Source organism: Tupaia chinensis, unplaced genomic scaffold, assembly GCF_000334495.1.
Source record: "Tupaia chinensis unplaced genomic scaffold, TupChi_1.0 Scaffold144010_1, whole genome shotgun sequence".
Taxonomy (NCBI): Eukaryota; Metazoa; Chordata; class Mammalia; order Scandentia; family Tupaiidae; genus Tupaia; species Tupaia belangeri.
The window spans coordinates 977,149-995,832 of NW_006203862.1; the positions used below are offsets into that span (position 1 = coordinate 977,149).

Here is an 18,684-nt window from a genome sequence, read left to right on the forward strand (position 1 = left end):
TTCTACAGCCATAACGACAAAAAAAAAAAAAAAAAAAAAAAAAAAAACTGGCTTGTTATTCAGTTCCCAGCCCCAGACCAACATGGGTTAAGTGCTTTCTGATTGATTATGTAAACAAGCTCCAGCGGCCCCTCTCCACCATAGCTGCTGTGGTCGCCTAAGGAGAAGCACCATGGCAGCAAACCAGCAACAAGCCCTCCTCAATCAAGCTGTCCCGAGGATTTGCTTTCCTTCTATAGCATAATCATCTTTATCATCCGGCTACGGCAGGCGCTTTGCTACGTTGCTATGGGGATTACATTGAAGATAATCACTTGTGAACATGTGCAGATTTTGACAGCCCACTGGAGCCTGATGTTGCCTGTGCCCCTCCATCTGAACATGGCAATGCCCAGAGAACAGAGCAGAGACAGAAAACCACCAAGGTCAAGCAGTTTACTGGTAGTTCCGGATGCAAATAACAGCCTATTATTAGGCTTGCTAAAGGAAGAAGACCCACAGTGTGTCTTGATTTTCATCCTAATTCCAATCCTTTTCTCCACAGCTCTGAGTCTTTGAACAGATCTTTCCTGAACCTGTTCTCTCAGCTGCAAATAGAACGGGTGAGTGCGTGGTTGGTGCAAGCAATGACTAAGTCCAAAATCTCAGGTGCCAGAACAAAGGGTCACTCTACTGGAACTTTATTCTCTATCATGAATCAATCACCCTCAAAGTAAAAATAACACTTAAATCACCTATTACATGATGCTCACATGGCCAGACAATGATGAAATTACATGCACAGCTGATAGTTGTACTGTTAACAAGAAAATAATCAGCATACAACTCTGGAAATGGTACAGCAGGAGATTAAGATGACACGCTTTCTCTTTAAATCAACTCAGAGTTTGCTTAAAACAAACCACCACCACCACTTATTTACTTATTTATTGGCTTTTTAAAAGTTCATTCAAAAAAGCCAACTACCATAAAGAAAAGCCACTATGAAACCATTCTCAACTCTTGTACTGGGTGAGACTGACACCTGCTGGCCAACTTCTCCTACGCAGTCATTCTTTGGAAAGTTACATTTTGCAAGATTCTAATACTATCTATGTAAATATACTGAGAATTGCAGAGGTATTTGGACACATTCCTTTCCAAATAACTTAGACAGGAACCGTCCTATAAACAAGACACAAGAAGATGTCAGCTGCACATTTGGGAAATTGTATTAAGAAGATAATTTATCACCTTTTGACAGGAACTGCCATTTTCCAGTAATTCGCCAAAATGATGAATGCAAAGGGAAAGGAGAAGTTCATGATATATATGTTATCTAGGCCTTTTAGAAAACATGGAGTGCTTCCTTTGGCCACACCCATGTGAGCGTATGATTCTTGCCAAGAGAATTAATGTGCACATTGAGCATATTAAACATTCTAAGAGCAGAGAAAGATTCATTAAACATGTGAAGGAAAATGACCAGAAAAAAAGGAAGCCAACGAGAAAGGTACCTGGGTTCAACTGAAGTGCCAGCCTGCTCCACCCCGAGAAACACACTCTGAGAACCAATGGAAAGGAACTTCTGGAACCTATTCCCTATGCATACATGGCAATGATAGGCACTAAAATAAACTCTGGTCTATAAAAATGTTCTTCTTAATTGAATAGAATTTCACCCCCAAAGCAAATTTTAATTGGACTCTAATTCATTTTGTAATATCCTTATTCAAATTTTTCTAACTGAAAGATGTAATGTGGTTTATTCAATGAATAAAACTTGTTTAGAAAATGAGTTAAAGAAAATAATATGTCAATGATAGATACATTTCACTTTCATACAGCGCACAAATGAAAAATACCCGAAATTATTTTAAAGAAAGATGTTTCAAATTTACATCATTTATGTCTCCTTAATCTGTTAGAAATAATTCTCTGTGTGTGTGTGTGTGTGTGTGTGTGTGTGTGTGTGTGTGGAAAATCAATATGACAGACAATATGAAAGAAAACAGAAAAAAAAGGAAATATAAGGATCGAGAAACCCATGAAGATATAAGTCAAGGACACTTATAGGAAGAAGAGGCAAAATGTGAAGCAGTAGATCCAGGCTCAAAGACACAAATGCCAGTGCAGACAGAGGACTCTCCAGCTAGGAAGCGAACGGGGAGATTAGTCACTGTCCCCAACAAGCACTACCTAATGAAGTCGAGCAAAAGTGAGACAGGAGCATCTAGGCTGTTTGTCAGCTGCCATGTCTCACTTAGCTGACCAGGGTCCGATGCTGCCACTTTCATCTGTGCAGCACCCCATGATGGGCAGGCATGTGTACAGTTTCCACTTTTCCGCAAGCAGCTGAACATTCTCTGTAGTGAAGAATACATTTCCAAGGCAACACTGGGAAGTCAATTGTTTCATTCGAAAGGGCGAGGACTTCTTGTCCTGGGTTCATAGTCTAAGTTACCCCTTTGCACATCCGGGGAGCACTGTACCTAAACCCAGGCTGGCTAAGGCTGGAGGTAGATGGAGGCATGAAGAACTTGCTGGGGATGCCTGCCTGCCTACCTGCCAGCCTCTCTCTCTCTCTCTCTCTCTCTCTCTCACACACACACACACACACACACACACACACACAAATAAACTTAAAGAAAAAAATGTAAAAGGATTCTTCTTAAGGTAAAAATGGCACTGAAAGCTTCAATTTTTTTTAATTTTATTCATTCATTCATTCTAATTTGACCAGAGAGAGAGGAAAAGTGAGAAAGCAAGCCACTAGGTCTGGGACTCGAACCACGGTTGGCCATGTGGGAGTGTCCAGCGCCTTAACCATCATGCCACCTGCTGGCCCTGCAGCTTCATTTTCTTACATTGTTGATAGTTCCTGGGTTAGCATATCTGGGTGGGGAGCCAGATGGCGAGGGATATGAATGCAGTCAAGGCATGGGAGTTGGCCTAGACGACTCTACCTAAATAAATTCTAGGACAGCAGTAGGGGAGTTGAAAAACATTCCGTTGAAATTTAAAACAAACCAGAATTAATCTGGATATGCATAAAACTAACAAACTCTACCTCCTCTGCTGTTATTTTTCTATCTTTTATTTGAGGTAGAAGTCAGAGGATTAATGTTCTCCTAGCTCTGCTACTTAGAAGTCATTTAATGTCTCTGAATCTGTTTCTTTATAAAAGAAAACAACTTACTCTATTTTCCCTGAAGGATTATGAAGAGCAAATGAAATTATGTCTGTGAAACACTAAAAGTTTCCAAGCTACACTAAAAAAAAAAAAAAGAAAGAAAGAGAGAGAGAAAAGAAAATTAAAATTATTAAAACACACACATGTAGCCTTGGAGTTCAGAAAGATGTGGAACAAGAGCCATCTCTCAGCAGAAAACTCATTCCCGAAAGGCCCCCTGTGCTCCTGCAGGAAATGTGGGTCAAAGCTCTCAGAGGCCTGGTAAGGAGGTCCAGGTACCTCATCAGCAAATACCAGTGCTAGGCACACACAGTTTTCTCACTGGCTCTCGATGTTGATTTAAATAAATGCCCTATTCAGTCCTCATTAGAACAAGCTGTTCTCAGATTGGTTTCAAATTACCACAGAAGGAAAATTAAATGTGTTCTTCCATTCAGTCTAATTGTGGATCAGAAGTGGCTATCTAGGAGCTGCCAGGGTGTGCCCGTGTGAGGCTGCTCTGAGGGTAGTTCCAGCCTTAGTCTTTGATGTGTCCCTGGCCAACCCCTGGTTTTGTGTGCATTTGACTCAGGCCACAGAACAGGGACCCCAGACAGCAATCCATTATTCCCAGGTCCCAGGCACCACCAGCTCCCAAGTAAACATTCGATTCCACAGAATCTGAAGTCAGTGAGACAGAGGGGTATGACTCACAACATGATGTCATCTACTTAGATGGTTTCCCAGTGATTTGGGATAACTACACTCCCACACGATTGAGAAGCACTTTTAAAATTTAGAACTTTGAAAGCCACACAGAATTAATTTTCACCTTAGAAACAATCTCCTAATTTTGAAAAAAAAAAAAAAAAAGCAAGTTAGACAAACAGAAAAGTTTCTTCCGGAGGGATGATACTGGTTGTTTTTATTGCCATCACTCTCTAAAAGGTGGGTCTCATTTCAATTTTACAGCCTTGGCAGAGGATTTCAGGTGGAGGATATGTACCTCAGGATGGAAAAGATGAAAGGTCATAACAATAACTAATATTGAATGCTTTAAACTCAATCTTTTAGCAATTATAATTTTGTGTATTTTTATGATGTACACAATGCAATTGAATTTATATATATACATGATACATAAATAAAATATTTCATTAATATCAGTACCTTATCCCCCAAATGTTCTCAGAACACAGAAATACAGTAAAGAATATTCTATTGGGGCTGGCATGTGGCATGGTGATTAAGGCGCTGGACTCCCACAAAGTTAACCATGGTTTCAATCCCAGATGTGGCTGCTCACTTTCTCTTTCTCTTTCTCTTTCTCTCTCTCTCTCTCTCTTTCTCTCTCTCTCTCTCTCTCTCTCTCTCTCTCTGATCAAATTAAAAACAATAATAATGGACCAGCAGATGGCATAATGGTTATATCGCTGGACTCCCATGTAGTCAACTGCAGTTCGAGTCCTGGATTCTGCAGCTTAAAACTCATGCTGTATAGGGTCATTTCTCAACACAGTAAAAGTCATATGAAAAACCTATAGGCAACATTATACTGAATGGGGCCACTAAAAGCTGGTACAAGACAAGACTCTCCACTTTCTCCACTCCTTTTCAATATAGTAATGGAAGTCCTAGCCAATGCAATCAGACATGAGAATGAAATAAAAGACATTCAAATAGGCAAAGAAGAGTTGAAAATATCTTTATTTGCTGATGACATACATAGAATACCCAAAGGTATCTATGAAAAAACTTCTCAATTGAATACAGTAAAGTGACAGTATACAAAATCAGCATCCAAAAGTTTATAGCATTTCTCTATACTAACAATAAGCTGATGGAGGTTGAACTGAAGAAAGGAATCCCTTTTACCATAGCCACAAAATGTATAAGCTACCTAGAGATACACCTAACAAAGGAAGTCAAAGACCTTTACAAGGAAAATTATGAAAATCTTAAAAATGATATTGAAAAAGACACACAAAAAAGTGGAAGGACATCCCATATTCCTGGATTGGAAGAATTAACATAATCAAAATGGTAATTCTACCCAAATTAATCTACATATTTAATGCAATTTCAATCAAAATAGAGATATTCTTCACAGATCTAGAAAAGACAATCATAGGATTTGTCTGGAATCATAAAAGATCCAGTATTGACAAAGCGATCCTGTGCAAGAAGAATGGAGTTGGCGAAATCTCACTCCCTAACCCCAAAATATACTATAAAGCTGTAATAACCAAGACAGCATGATGTTGGCACAAAAGAAGACAGGTAGACCAATGGAATAGAATAGAAAACCAAAAAATAAACCCCAAGACTTACAGCCAAATAATTTTTGACAATGATACCAGTCGATTCAATGGGGAAAGGAAACTACTTTAAGAAATGGTTCTGGAAAAACTGGGTATCCACCTGGAGAAAGATTAAACTGAATCCCCAACTTTCACCATAAACAAAAATCAACTCAAATGGATCAAAAATCTGAACCTAAGATCTCAAACTTTAAAACTACTGATGGAAAACACTGAGGAAACTCTGGAAGTGATTGAAGTAGGCAAAGATTTTTTTAAAAAGACAAGTGAGATTAAATTAAATTAAGAAGTTTCTGCACGGCCAAGGACATGGTAATTAGTGTGAATTAACAGCCCTCGGAATGGGAGAATTTTTTTTTTTTGCCATAAAATATGATTCTTTTATTCCCGCTCTGAGAAATGAAAGAAAAAAAAAAAGGAGGAAAACAGGAATGGGAGAATATTTTATAAACTTTTCCTCAGATAAGGGATTGATAACCAGAATATATAGGGAACTCAAGCAGCTCTCCCCCAAAAAAGATTAACCCAATTAAAAGATGGGAAAATGAGCTGAACAAAAAACTCTAAGGAAGACATACAAAAGCCAAAACTCACATGAAGAAATGCTCAACATCCCTCATCATAAGGGAGATGCATATTAAAACAACAGTGAGATACCTAACCTCTGTCAGAATTACAAAGAAAAAAATACAAAAAAAGGTAAGTGTTGGTGAGGTTGTGGTGAATGGAGAACTCTCCTACACTGTTGATTGGAAATCTAAATTTGCCCAGCCACTGTGGAAAACAATATGGAGGTTTCTCAAAGATCTACAAATAGAACTACCATATGATCCAGCAATTCCACTCCTGGGTATCTACCCAAAAATAGGTGAATGCTCAGTCAGAAAAGCGCTTGCACACCAATGTTTATCGCAACATTATTCATTATTGCTAAGACATGGAACCAACCCAAATGTCCATGAACAGATGAATGGATTGAAAAAGTATGGCACATATATCTATGGAATACTACTCAGCCATAAAAAACAGGACCCTGGCATTTTATAGAAAGAGGTAGAATAGGGAAGCTTTATTGCTGAGGAAGTCAAAGACCTTCTTCACAGATCTAGAAAAGCCAGGCTATTAAAGAAAGATATTGTATGTCTCTACTGAATATATACCAACTGACCACACTCTATGGTAGAGGTTGAAAGATCGGAGGACATAAAAGCACTGAAAATAGTTAAGGACACTGGAGACAGGTGGAAGGAGGGTAGAAGAGGGGAAGAATATAGGGAAAGGAATTAGGGAGGAAAATAGAGAGGCAAGATACTTGTGGTGTCACATGGTTTATTACCTGTTGATAATGTGTATAGTATTCTCAACTGGACGAGTCTGAGGTATATTTCATGTTGGGTAAATTCTCTTTGCAAGCCAAGTAATGTATAGTTATTGAATGTATAGAAAATAATAAAATAAAGTAATTAAAAAACTCACGCCAGGTGCATGTGTGTGAATGACCACGATACTGAGAGGAGAATGTAGGAGAAGGGATTGTAGTGTGATCTTCCCCAAGGGGGTGATTGCTTACTTTCTGTCTGGTGAGTGCATGTGACCTATAGCAAAAATCTCTCTAAAAATGAATGAAAATTATTATAAATAAAATAAATTTTTTAAAAAAGAATATTGCGTCATAAGAAATTATGCATTACCTGGTAGGTTGGTTGATCCTATACACTCAGGTATAACCCCACCTTCCATGTGTCATAGACTAAGACTAAAGTGCTAGCAGCCAGTAAAAAAGTGAAAATTTGTTAATATAAATCAATCATAACTAAAAACAGAACTAATGGAGCCTGGCCTAGCAGCATAACAGACATCATTACATGTCACCCATAGAACCTACACACAAAAATCACAAAAATAATGTCACACTGAAGTTATGTTCATATTCGTCAACAGAAGTCATTTCATAATTTTGAAGCCATTTAACGTTAGCTTGCAATCAAGCTTTCCTTTAACCCCAAGTCTCCTATAGTCAGGAACTTGAGCGTCAAAATGGCCAAGTTAAGAGAAAGAAATGTCAACAGTTAACCATGTCCTTATCAAAACAGGACAGCTCTTTATACTGAAGGGATCTAAACAATGTCAGGAATTACAACCAGAAAAGATAGCAAAGCATTGTCTTAAAGACAGCACCAAAGAGCCACCTATCCCTGTGACACGTGTAACTTGCTGTTATTACATGAATCACTTTCTGGAACAAGGTGCCCTTCAAAGTTGAGTCATCGGCAGAATCAGGTGAGCCAGGTTTTGAGACAGTGCTTTCCTGTGAGCAAAAATTAGCTCATCAGGCCCCAGTAATGTTATTACTTCTGGTTTGGTTGTTAATAAATAAAAATGATTGATATGGTCCTCCATTCACTTCACTCTGACAGACTCCAACCCCCAAAGGTAGGAAGATGTTGACTTCCTCCTGATTCAGTGAATAAAATTGAGATGACTGAATCCTCTGGGCATGACTTGCTCTATAAAGTGCTAGTGAGGAGGGTTGTAAATTCAATTCCTGGGCTACCGCCGAGAACCAAAGCAAATAGAAAATGCACTCCAAAGGTGAATTACAAGAGGTTTTCAAATTGTGTCTATATTAATATACAAGTGACTGATATGAGGACTTAGACAAATTATTGGTGCTTAACTTAATTGCCTTCCACTCTTATTTACCCTTGTTTGAAGTTGGGAGGGAGGGGCATAGTCTTTATTAGCCTTAGCAATTCCTCAACTTGCTTTCTTCCCTAAATTCTGTCCCTCACTTTGCTGAACCAGATCTGCTCAAAATACTCCCCCCATAAAATTAACAAATCAATTAATTTGTTTACCAAAAATGCACATTGAGGAAAACCAGATGTCAAACATGCTAGAGCAATTTTTTTTTTTTTTTGGAGAGCTTTTCACTATAGGCTGCGTGCGCTCACCAGAAAGACAGAGACAGACAGAGAGACAGAAAGCAAGAAATCACCCCCCCCCAGGGGGGATGGCCATGCTGGAATCCCTTCTCCTCTATTCTCCTCTTGGGATCTTGGGCACACACGCACACGTGCCCGGCATGAGTTTAAGCCACCGGGTCCGGGACTCGAACCGCGGTCGACTACATGGGAGTCCAGTGACATAGCCATTATGCTAACTGCTGGTCCCCTGGAGCATTTTTTTTTTAAATTAAGAGTCCCTTTGTCATATAGTCATGGCAGATCTCCTTTAGAATATTGCTACATTCAAGGTATTAAAAAAAAAAAATAGTTTCCCACTTTACAAGATGGCAGGTGATAAAGCTACAAAGCAGGATACTAAGGAGAAGAAACCTGAAGCCAAGAAGGCTGATGCCAGTGGCCAGGTTAAAAAGGGTGACCCCCCACAAGGCTAAAAAGCCCAAGAAGGGGAACCCCCATTGCAGCTGAAACCTGGTCCTAATCCGGGGCATCGGCAGATACTCCCTGTCTGCCATGTATTCCAGGAAGGCCATGTACAAGAAGAAATACTTGGCCGCTAAATCCAGGATCAAAAAGAAAAAGGAGAAGGTTCTTGAGACTGTCACAAAACCGGTTGGTGGAGACAAGAATGGTGGTACCCGGGTGGTTATTAAACTGTGCAAAATGCCTAGCTATTATCCTACTGAAGATGTGCCTCGAAAGCTGTTGAGCCATGGCAAAAATCCCTTCGGTCAGCATGTGAGAAAGCTGCGAGCTAGCATCACTCCTGGGGACATCTGATCATCCTCACTGGATGCCACAGAGGCAAGAGAGTGGTTTTCCTGAAGCAGCTGAGCAGTGGCTTGCTACTTGTAACTGGACCGCTGGTTCTCAATCGAGTTCCACTGCACAGAGCACACCAGAAATTTGTCATTACCACCTCCACGAAAATTGATATTAGCAAAGTAAAAAATCCCAAAGCACCTTACCGATGCTTACTTCAAGAAAGAGAAACTGCAGAAGCCCAGACACCAGGAAGATGAGAGCTTCAACACAGAGAAGGAGAAATACAAGATTTCAGAGCAGTGCAAGGGTGATCAGAAAACTGTGGACTCGCACATTTTACCAAAAATCAAAGCTGTTCCTAAGCTCCAGGGCTACCTGCGATCCATGTTTGCCCTTACAAATGGAGTTTATCCTCACAAATTGGTGTTCTAGATTGTTTTGCCAAGAACCTAATTAAATAACTGATCATAAAAAAAAAAAAAAAAAAAAGGTTTATTCTAGAAGTAGAAAACTAGACCCTAAGCTAGGCAAGGACTTAGGGCTTCAAATTCTAAAAAAAAAAAAAAAAAAAAAAAAAGCACATGAACACCTGGAAGCCAGACAATCCTTGGCCATTAAGAGATAGCCACATGTCTCTGCTACCGCCAACCCAAGCCCAGCACCATACTCCCCCTGCCTGCTCCACCACATCATAAAGCTTCACACCTGGAGCAGAGGCCTCAAAGTCAGACTGACTTGCTCCAAATCCTAGCTCTGCTGCTTCTAGCTATGTAACTTTCTTAAGCTTTTTAACCTTAGTATCTCAATTTTGCATCTGCTCTCAAAGTACCTTATTATACTGATGTAAGAATTGTGTTAATAAGTTTAGCGCATGCCCAATACCCAACAGTGACTGCTCCTGGGGATGGTGGAAAGGGATGCAATTGGCCAAGATATGAGGCATTGTATTAGGAGCATGCTAGAACTTTCCTTGCCCCAGAGAGGGGAAAGAGGGTGTTGTTTTTCTCTTCCTGAAATCAACTGAAGAAGGTTTAAGCTAAATCTGTAGTAGAAACTGCAGTGCCTTCAGAAAGGAGAGCAGACCTCTCTCACAGTTGGACATCTGCTTAGCTATCCGGACTATGTAGGGGAAAAGCGAGCAGGGAGAAATAGCAAGCAGGAAAGAGGCCTGAGCCGGCAGCAGGCCTCTGGTTTGGCAAAGCAAGGATGTTGGGTTTCCTTGGGTCAGATGCCCACCATGGAAGGCAGCTGAGCTTGAACGTTCTTGCTAGTTCTCTACCATCTGCTGAGCGGGGGAGGGGACTGTGAGGTGAGCCTCTAGGGAGGTGGCCCGAGAGGAATTAATAGAGTAAGAGGTACAGCCAGATTTCTGATGGGGAAGGGGGAATTAGGGAATCCTGGGACTTCAGAGAACCATTTAGGGGAACGCTTAGGAAGAGCCAGTCTTTGTGTGACTATCACACTGAGGGCTTCCACAGTCAGTCAGTGCTGGTCAGAGAAACAGCAATGACCTAAGAGGGGACTATTGCAGCACTAGTTAAGAAAGATACATGTCCTCTCCCAACTCCCTCCTCGAAGCCTCGACAAGTCAGAGGTCTTAGGAAGAGCTAGGAGATGTAACACCCCTGCGGGGTCATGCACGCACCCAGCCCCACTCCAAGACCCCTGGACTCCAGCCTGGCCAAGTGGAGGGGGGAGGAGGAGGGCTTTCAGTTGGATGTTAGAATTTAAATTGTACTGAACCGGGGCTTGTCAAGACCCTACAAATAGCTGCAAATTAGTACACCTATTCAAGGAATCCTTAACAGGCAGCATGTGAGGCTTGAGAGAGTGTGACTGGAATCAGTGCAGAGAGAAAAAGCACCCGGCTTTGTGTTTTTATCCAGAGAGGTTCAGATTGAGGAATAAACTACCATAGTGATTACAAGGTTGCTAACTCCTAAGTCCAGCTTTCCCATTGACACCACAGTGTACGTGTCTCACTAAAGGATTTAAAATATTGTACAAGTGTACTTACCATGAATTATCCTTCTATGCAGGACACCTATTGGGGTCTCCTCACACCAAGTCTCAACCTCTGAAATCCAACCTCTACCCCCAAATCACAATGGTGGGGGAAGGTGGTAGATACTCGTGTTTATAAACTCCCTATGATCCAGCCCCTGCCTCCACCACAGCTGATTGGACCAGGAAGATCACCAGACTAGCACAGCTCACCTAACCAATGAAGGGCACCTGCCTAGAAGGATGACCTGGCCAACAGAGATCACCTGACTAGTGAGAATTGTTTGACCAATGAAAGTCACTTAACCACCAGGGATCACCTATTGTCTGAAATCCAAAAGTTCATCATATTAAAAAAAAAATGTTTAAATAGAGACCTGCTCTGCTGAACACGTTTTTCTGAGTAGGGAAGGCTGTGGATGAGAAATAAACGTGGTAACAAAACACACAAAGACACACAAGTATAGTAAAGCAAGGATTGGATGGGCCCAGCTTCTCTGACGGAGAAGTTGCAACCAGGAACAGGCCTCAGGTTTATTCTTTTAAAGGGCAGAAAAATGGGCAAAGGGGAAATGGGATGCAAAGTCGGTTGGTTTTGATGTAAATCCTCTGAAGATGTGAAAACGACTAGCACCATGTAATGTCTCTGGTCTTTTTGGGGGAGAATCCAATGAACACAGGTAGCTTCCTTTAGCCTCATACTGCCCTGTAGCATCGGGTATCAGCAACAACAGGAAGATAACGGATACCAACAGGCAGATAGCGCTTTCCTATGTAATTACTTCTCAATACCCATTGCTAGAGTAGCTCCCGAGGAAGGGCATTTCTGTATGCGCTAAAGGTCACACCATGTTTCCTCAGATTGCCACTCTCTACAAAAAAAAAATAAGTCACTTCAACCCCTCAGACCACACACTCACTCTATATGCCCCACCCCCATCTATCTCCTTCCTCCTGTGAGGCCTCTTTGCCATCTCCCAAGACTGAAATAGCCTTTAGCCATCATCTCCCACTTCTTTCCTCCCCCCACAACAAAATCTTGAGCCCAATATATCTCCCAATGCCTCTCTAACCACTCCCAGAAGTCATAAGAGCTGAAGTTTCTGCAGAACTTTTACTCCTAAAAATTCTAAACCGTTTCGTCAGAGACACCAACCAATAATTGGCCCCAAAGGAGGTTGAAAACATCTTGGTCCTCCAGAGGGTGTGACAGTCACACCTGCCTCCAAAGATCCACATCCCTCCCCATTCGCACTAAAAGACAATGCCCCTTCTCAACATGAGCAGCTCAGGAAGACTGCCCATCACCCACAATCCCTTGTCTCACCCTCAGTTCACGTGGTTCCTTTTTGTTTGTTTTTTGTTTTTGTTTTTGTGGTTTTTATAGAAGATAAAGGCTAGAAATGTCAGATCAAAAAAAAAAAAAAAAGTTCCATGAAATGAAGACAAAATGCAGTTACAACCCTCTAATAAAGTCAGGAAGTGTTTCCCCCCTTTATTTTGGTATTCTTAGGTTTTGTTTTTAAGAGGTTTTTGCTATAGGGTGCATGCGCTAGCCAGAAAGAGAGAGAGAGAGAGAAAGCAAGAAATCACCCCCCAGAGGGATGACCACACCGCAATCCCTTCTCCTCCATTCTCCTCTCAGGATCTTGGGCATGCACGCATATGCGCCCAGCGTGAGTTTAAGCCACCAGGTCTGAGACTCGAACCACTGTCAACTACAAGGGAGTCCAGTGATATAGTCATTACACCAACTGCTAGCCCCAGGTTGTGTTTTTTTTTTTTAAACTCTATTCTAATTTTTTTGACATGAGGACCATCACTAATCTAATTATATCATTATTACCTATTCTTTTGTCTGTTTAGTTTATTACTGTTTTAAATTTTTAACTTCTGATTTTAAACAATATGTAACAAAAATTATATGATAATTGATCTGATATTTTAACTCATTTAAATTCTGATATATTAGACCAAATCTGGCTTAAAATTGAAAGCCATAGATTCCTCCAGCAAACAAGATTTGACTTTTTTCTTTATTTTCATCTTTTTATTTCAGTGCTTAAAATGGTTTAGCATGTTACAATGCATCTATATTTTAATACTTAGGTACAGCAAAAATATTTTGTTCTAGATTTTGGGAGGAGTTACCTTCATCTTTATAAAGATAAAATTTATAAAATACGCCAGTGTTATCCAAAGTAGGGTGTGCACACATCAGAGATATGGAAACACACACAACAACAAAATCATTGGAATTCCCAAAAAAAAAAAAACTAGGACTTCAGTTGATTATTGCCTTTTACATTTCAATTTTTCTGCATGTAATCTTATAATTGATATACTATATTAGTGATGTATTCTATCTATAATTTATAAGTAAATATATATTCAGTTTGTATGCTCAAAAATGAGAGCTCTCATTCATAAGTTTAGACGCCACTGAGCCAAGAAAATACTTTTTCCTATTAGCATTTTTCAATCCTAGAACACAGTGCCCTCTGGTGGCGTGATGAAATAGTGCATGCCAGGTATTTGAGAGCTTTTGTAAGGAAACAATCGTCATCCGGATAACAAGAAAAAAAATAAAATAAGTCTAAATAAGTTACACACATTCTTAACTATACCATATGCAACTATTAAAATAATATTTCTCTGTTTTCTTGCTACTTCTAGGTTCTTTAGAGTAGATGCTTTTATAAATTCAAATTCTTTCCCTCCTGCCTTTCATAGACCTGTCTTTCTGATCTGCCCTTCATAACAACATACTTAGCAAAACCCTGTTGTTCCTTTAAAACTTACCTCATAGTCCATCTCCTTAAATATTGGGTCTTTGGAAAAGTCATGATGCATTTTTCTGTGAAAAATGGCTTTTCTGACGACACAATATTTTCCTGAACACACCAGCTCACTAGCTGCACTCCCTCTGTATTTTATAGGTACCTTCCATTGGCCCATAATAATTTGTTTACATGTCATTCTCTCTATTCTAGTAAACTATAAAGAAACATCATCTGTAGAAAAATATTAGGAGCCACAGATGCAAGTTTCACAAACAACTTTAACTTTTCTAATAACTACATTTTAAAGAGTAAAAAGAAGGGTCTAGCAGATAGCATAATGGTTACTTTGCTGGACACCCACATATTTGACCGCAGTTTGAGTTCTGGAACAGCATCTTAAATCTCACACCGGGCACGTGTGTGTGCGTGCCCAAGATCCCAAGAGGAGAATGGAAGAGAAAGGGTTGCAGCATGGCCATCCCCCCTGGGAGTGATTTCTTGCTTTCTGTCTCTCTGCCTCTCTCTTCTCTCTAGTGAGCGCACATGCTGTATAACAAAATTCTTTTTTAGAAAGTAAAAAGAAACTTAAGAAATATTGTATATCCTTTTTTCATATTAAATCTTCAAAATCCAGGCTGTGTTTTATAAGGATCACCCATCTTGTTGCATTTCCAGGACAATAGCTACATGTGTCAAGTGGCTGCCATATTAGATAATGCACTTCTAAAGGCAGAGTCTGGTCTCTCCTTTCATTTATTGACTATTCAGTAAATGCTTTCAAAATAAATATGTTTAAGGGACCAGCAGTCAGCGTAATGGCTATGTCGCTGGACTCCCATGTAGTTGACTGCGGTTCGCATCCCGGACCCGGTGACTTAAACTCACACCGGGCACATGTGCATGCGTGCCCAAGATCCCGAGAGGAGATTGGGGAGAAGGGATCGCGGTGTGGCCATCCCCCCTGGGGGGTGATTTCTTGCTTTCTGTCTCTCTGTCTCTCTCTGTCTTTCTGGTGAGCTCACACTCCCTATAGCAAAAACCTCTTAAAAAAATAAATAAATAAATAAATAAATACGTTTAATTGGGAGACTTTTTTTTTTTTTTGAGAGGTTTTTGCTATAGGGCACGTGTGCTTGCTAGACAGACAGAGAGAGACAGAGAGACAGAAAGTGAGAAATCACCCCCCCAGGGGGGATGGCCACGCCGCGATCCTTTCTCCCCCATTCTTTTCTCGGGATCTTGGGCACACACGTACACGCACACGCACCCAGCGTGAGTTTAAGTCACTAGGTCTGGGATTTGAACTGCGGTAGACTACATGGGAGTCTAGCAACATAGCCATTACACTAACTGCTGGTCCTGGGAGACTCTATCTTTTGTATAGCATGTCTTAGGCCTCTATAAACAAACACCATAAAGAATCTAAAAACAAAGCTCCCCTATAGATTTTTTTAAAAAGAATCTATGATAAGTCATATCAGTTATGAATAAAATTCCTTTGTGGTTATTTTAAGGTTTTTTTCCATAGGGTGCATATACTCACTGGAGAGGCAGAGACAATGAGAGGGAAAGTGAAAAATCATCCTCTAGAGGAGATGGCCATACCACAATTTCATCTCCTCTATTTTCCTCTTCCCATTTTGGGCACACATGCACATGCACCCAGCATGATTTTCTAGCTACCAGGTTTGGGACTTGAATCGCAGTTGACCATATGGGAGTCCAGCGCCTTCACCACCACACCACCTACTGACCCCAACTCTTTTTATTTTTTTTAAGTTTTTTATTTATTCCTTCCACAGAGACAGGTAAAGAAAGAGAGACAGGTGCTCCTAATAGGGTCTTCACTCCATGACCCCCACTGAATCTCAGGAGTGTGATAAGGAAAGTCCCAGAATGTAAATCAAGGACCTTTTTCATGAATCCAGTTGTGTAAGTGCTGTGCCAACACCTAGCACCCAAAAACTCCTTTTAGAGGTTAAATGTTATACACATATATTTCAATGTATTTAAATAAAAGTCTTGAAAGGCAAAACATTAATGGGTCAAAGAAATGTGGTATTATCTGTTGAAGATATTTTATAGTTTTATCAACTGGACTAGGGAGAAATGTTCCCATGTTAAAATATTCACTTTGTAAGCTAAGTAATTTGATTGAATGTATAAAAGAAAATAAAATTTTAAAAATGTAAATAAAAATAAATTTATGTCTTAAAATTAGAGATTGTCTGTTTCCTAACTATGTACCTAGCCATCTCTTTTTAATTGTCAACTTGCTTTGTCATCACTCTTCCCATGTCCTGCCCTGCCAGCACAGCACACCCTTTAAAGCAGAGGTCCTCAGTCTTTTTGGTGACAGAGATTGGTTTCATGGAAATGGATTTGGGCTCAGATGGGGGTGATGGAGGGATGGTTTATAAGAAGACACAACCTAGATCCCTCGCATGTACAGTTCACAGCAAAGTGCATGCTCCTGTGAGACTCTAGTGTTGCAGCTGATGGACAGGCGGCGGAGCTCCGGCAGTCATGCCAGAGATGGGGAGTGGCTGTAAATGCAGATGAAGCATTGCTCACTCACCAGCAGATGATGTAATGGTTATGTTGCTAGACTCCCACATAGTCTACTGCTGTTCGAGTTCCAGACCCAGCAGCTTAAACTCATGCTGGGCACATGTGCCTGTGTGCTCAAGATTCCAAGAGAATGGAGGAAAAGGAAGTGTGGCATGGCCATCCCCTCTGGGGGTGATTTTTCACTTTCTGTCTCTGTTTCTCTAGTGAGCACATGTGCCCCATAGCAAAATTCTCAAAAAAAAAAAAAAAAGAAGAAGAAGAAAAGAAAGAAAAATTTACCAATTTGCCCAGTATTCTCAAGCAATCTAAAAAGCTTCTAAAGAGGCTTTATTCTAGGGAAAAAAAAGAAAGAAAATAATCAAAAGTTACAACTTGTGACATAGCTTTAAGGAACCATGTAATACAATTCGTGTTAGAAGTCATGTTTTCTCCATCATACCTCTGGCTGTTTGCCTGGCATGCCAGGCATTTTTGTTGAATTTTCATTGAACAGGTTATCAGTGAAGGCCCTTGAGAACACAGAAAAACAGAAAAACATTATCAAATCTTTCCTCCCACAACTCACATTTAGCCTGAAAGGAAGTGGCGGGGGGGGGGGAAACAGTGGAAAGAGTAATTGCATTTTCAATATGGTCACTCAGCTACCATTTCTAGAGTCAAAGCTGGTTAATCCTTATTTCTTAACATGCAGGCCTAACCCGAGTTCACTTTCCACCCACTACAAAGAACAGCTCGAGAGACGTGTGGGCTCATTACGCCCTCATTCCATCTCAGACACTGGCACAGCACAGTTGCGAAATAATTAGACTGCGCTGAACTCAAGAGGTGAGGCCAGGACACTGGCTTGCCCCATGATTTTTACCTTTCATTTGGCCAGAACTTACTCAACTCTGATTTGAAGATTATCCTCTCAACTGAAGAAAAATAAGCTATATCATCTCAGGAAGAACAAAGAAAAGACTCCAAAATCCATTCAACTGAAACGAACATTCAGAGCTTCTTCAAGCACACACCTTTCTGGTTAGTCTTCTGTAGAAAGCATATAAGGTCCCTGCTCTCGGGACCAGTAGTTGGCATAATGGTTATGTTGCTGGACTCTCATGTAAAACCGTGGTTCGAGTCCTGAACCTGGTGGCTTAAACTCACACCGGGCACGTGTGCATGCGTGTCCAAGATCCTGAAAGGAGAATGGAGGAGAAAGGATTGGGGTGTGGTCATCTCCCGGGGGGTAATTTTTTGTTTTCTGTCTCTCTGTCTTTCTCTTTCTGGCAAGTGCACACGCCCTATAGCAAAAACCTCTCCAAAAAAAAATAAATAAATAGGTCCCTACTATCAAGGGACATAAATTCACTCAGGAAGACACACACACACACACACACACACACACACAAATGTGCACGTACAAGTGCAGGAAGTGTAACAGCCGTCTAAGGCAGGACAGACTAAGAGATAATAGGACAGATTCTGAGCCAGACATTTTTAATCCAAATCTGGTTCTACTGTCCCATGACTTTGGGTGCATTATTTAACTCATCTGTACCTCTGTTTTTCTCATCTGTAAAGTGAAGATAATAACTATATTTACTTCCTCTGATTGTGTGATGATTAAATAAATTAAAATCAGCTTAGAACAGTGCATGGTGCATAGTAAGGATTGAGATGGTGGTCATCATTATTACATAAAGAAGAGCCAAATACATTAAATAGGAAGTGTTTTAGAAGCTCAAATCAGGGCAAAATAGCTGTGAATTGGTTATTCAGAAAAGGTTATTTAGAGACAATACAACTGAAGCGTGTGAAATAAGACTCGTAAAGGAAGAACAGCCTTAACAAAACAGACCCATGGGGAAGAATAAACCAGACTTCACAGAACCAGAAGGAGGACTTTCTGGTTAGAGCAATATTTTTTTTTCCTTGAATAATAGGGACAGATGATGTTGAAGGATGGATGAAGCCCTGTGCAAGAGTTGGACACCAGGACCAAGATTGTGGATTTTACCCCGTGGTAAGAGGAAGCCTCCATGGGCTCCTGGGCTGCAGAGGGATAGGACGCCAATGGTGTGTTTGCAGAGTGAGGCTTTTAGGGCAAGCGAGACTCGGGGCAAAGTGGGCATTGTGCCGCA

General features: G+C 40.6%; 1 long non-coding RNA gene across 1 annotated transcript in view; it reads right to left on the bottom strand.

Moving 5' to 3' along the window:
• LOC102473264 (uncharacterized) overlaps positions 1-11,359 on the bottom strand; it is a 36,285-nt gene extending 24,926 nt beyond the window's left edge. Inside the window, exon 1 of the long non-coding RNA XR_337038.1 lies at positions 11,221-11,359. This is a non-coding gene — a long non-coding RNA (uncharacterized LOC102473264). The remainder of the gene's footprint in view (positions 1-11,220) is intronic.
• Positions 11,360-18,684: the final 7,325 nt, after the last annotated feature.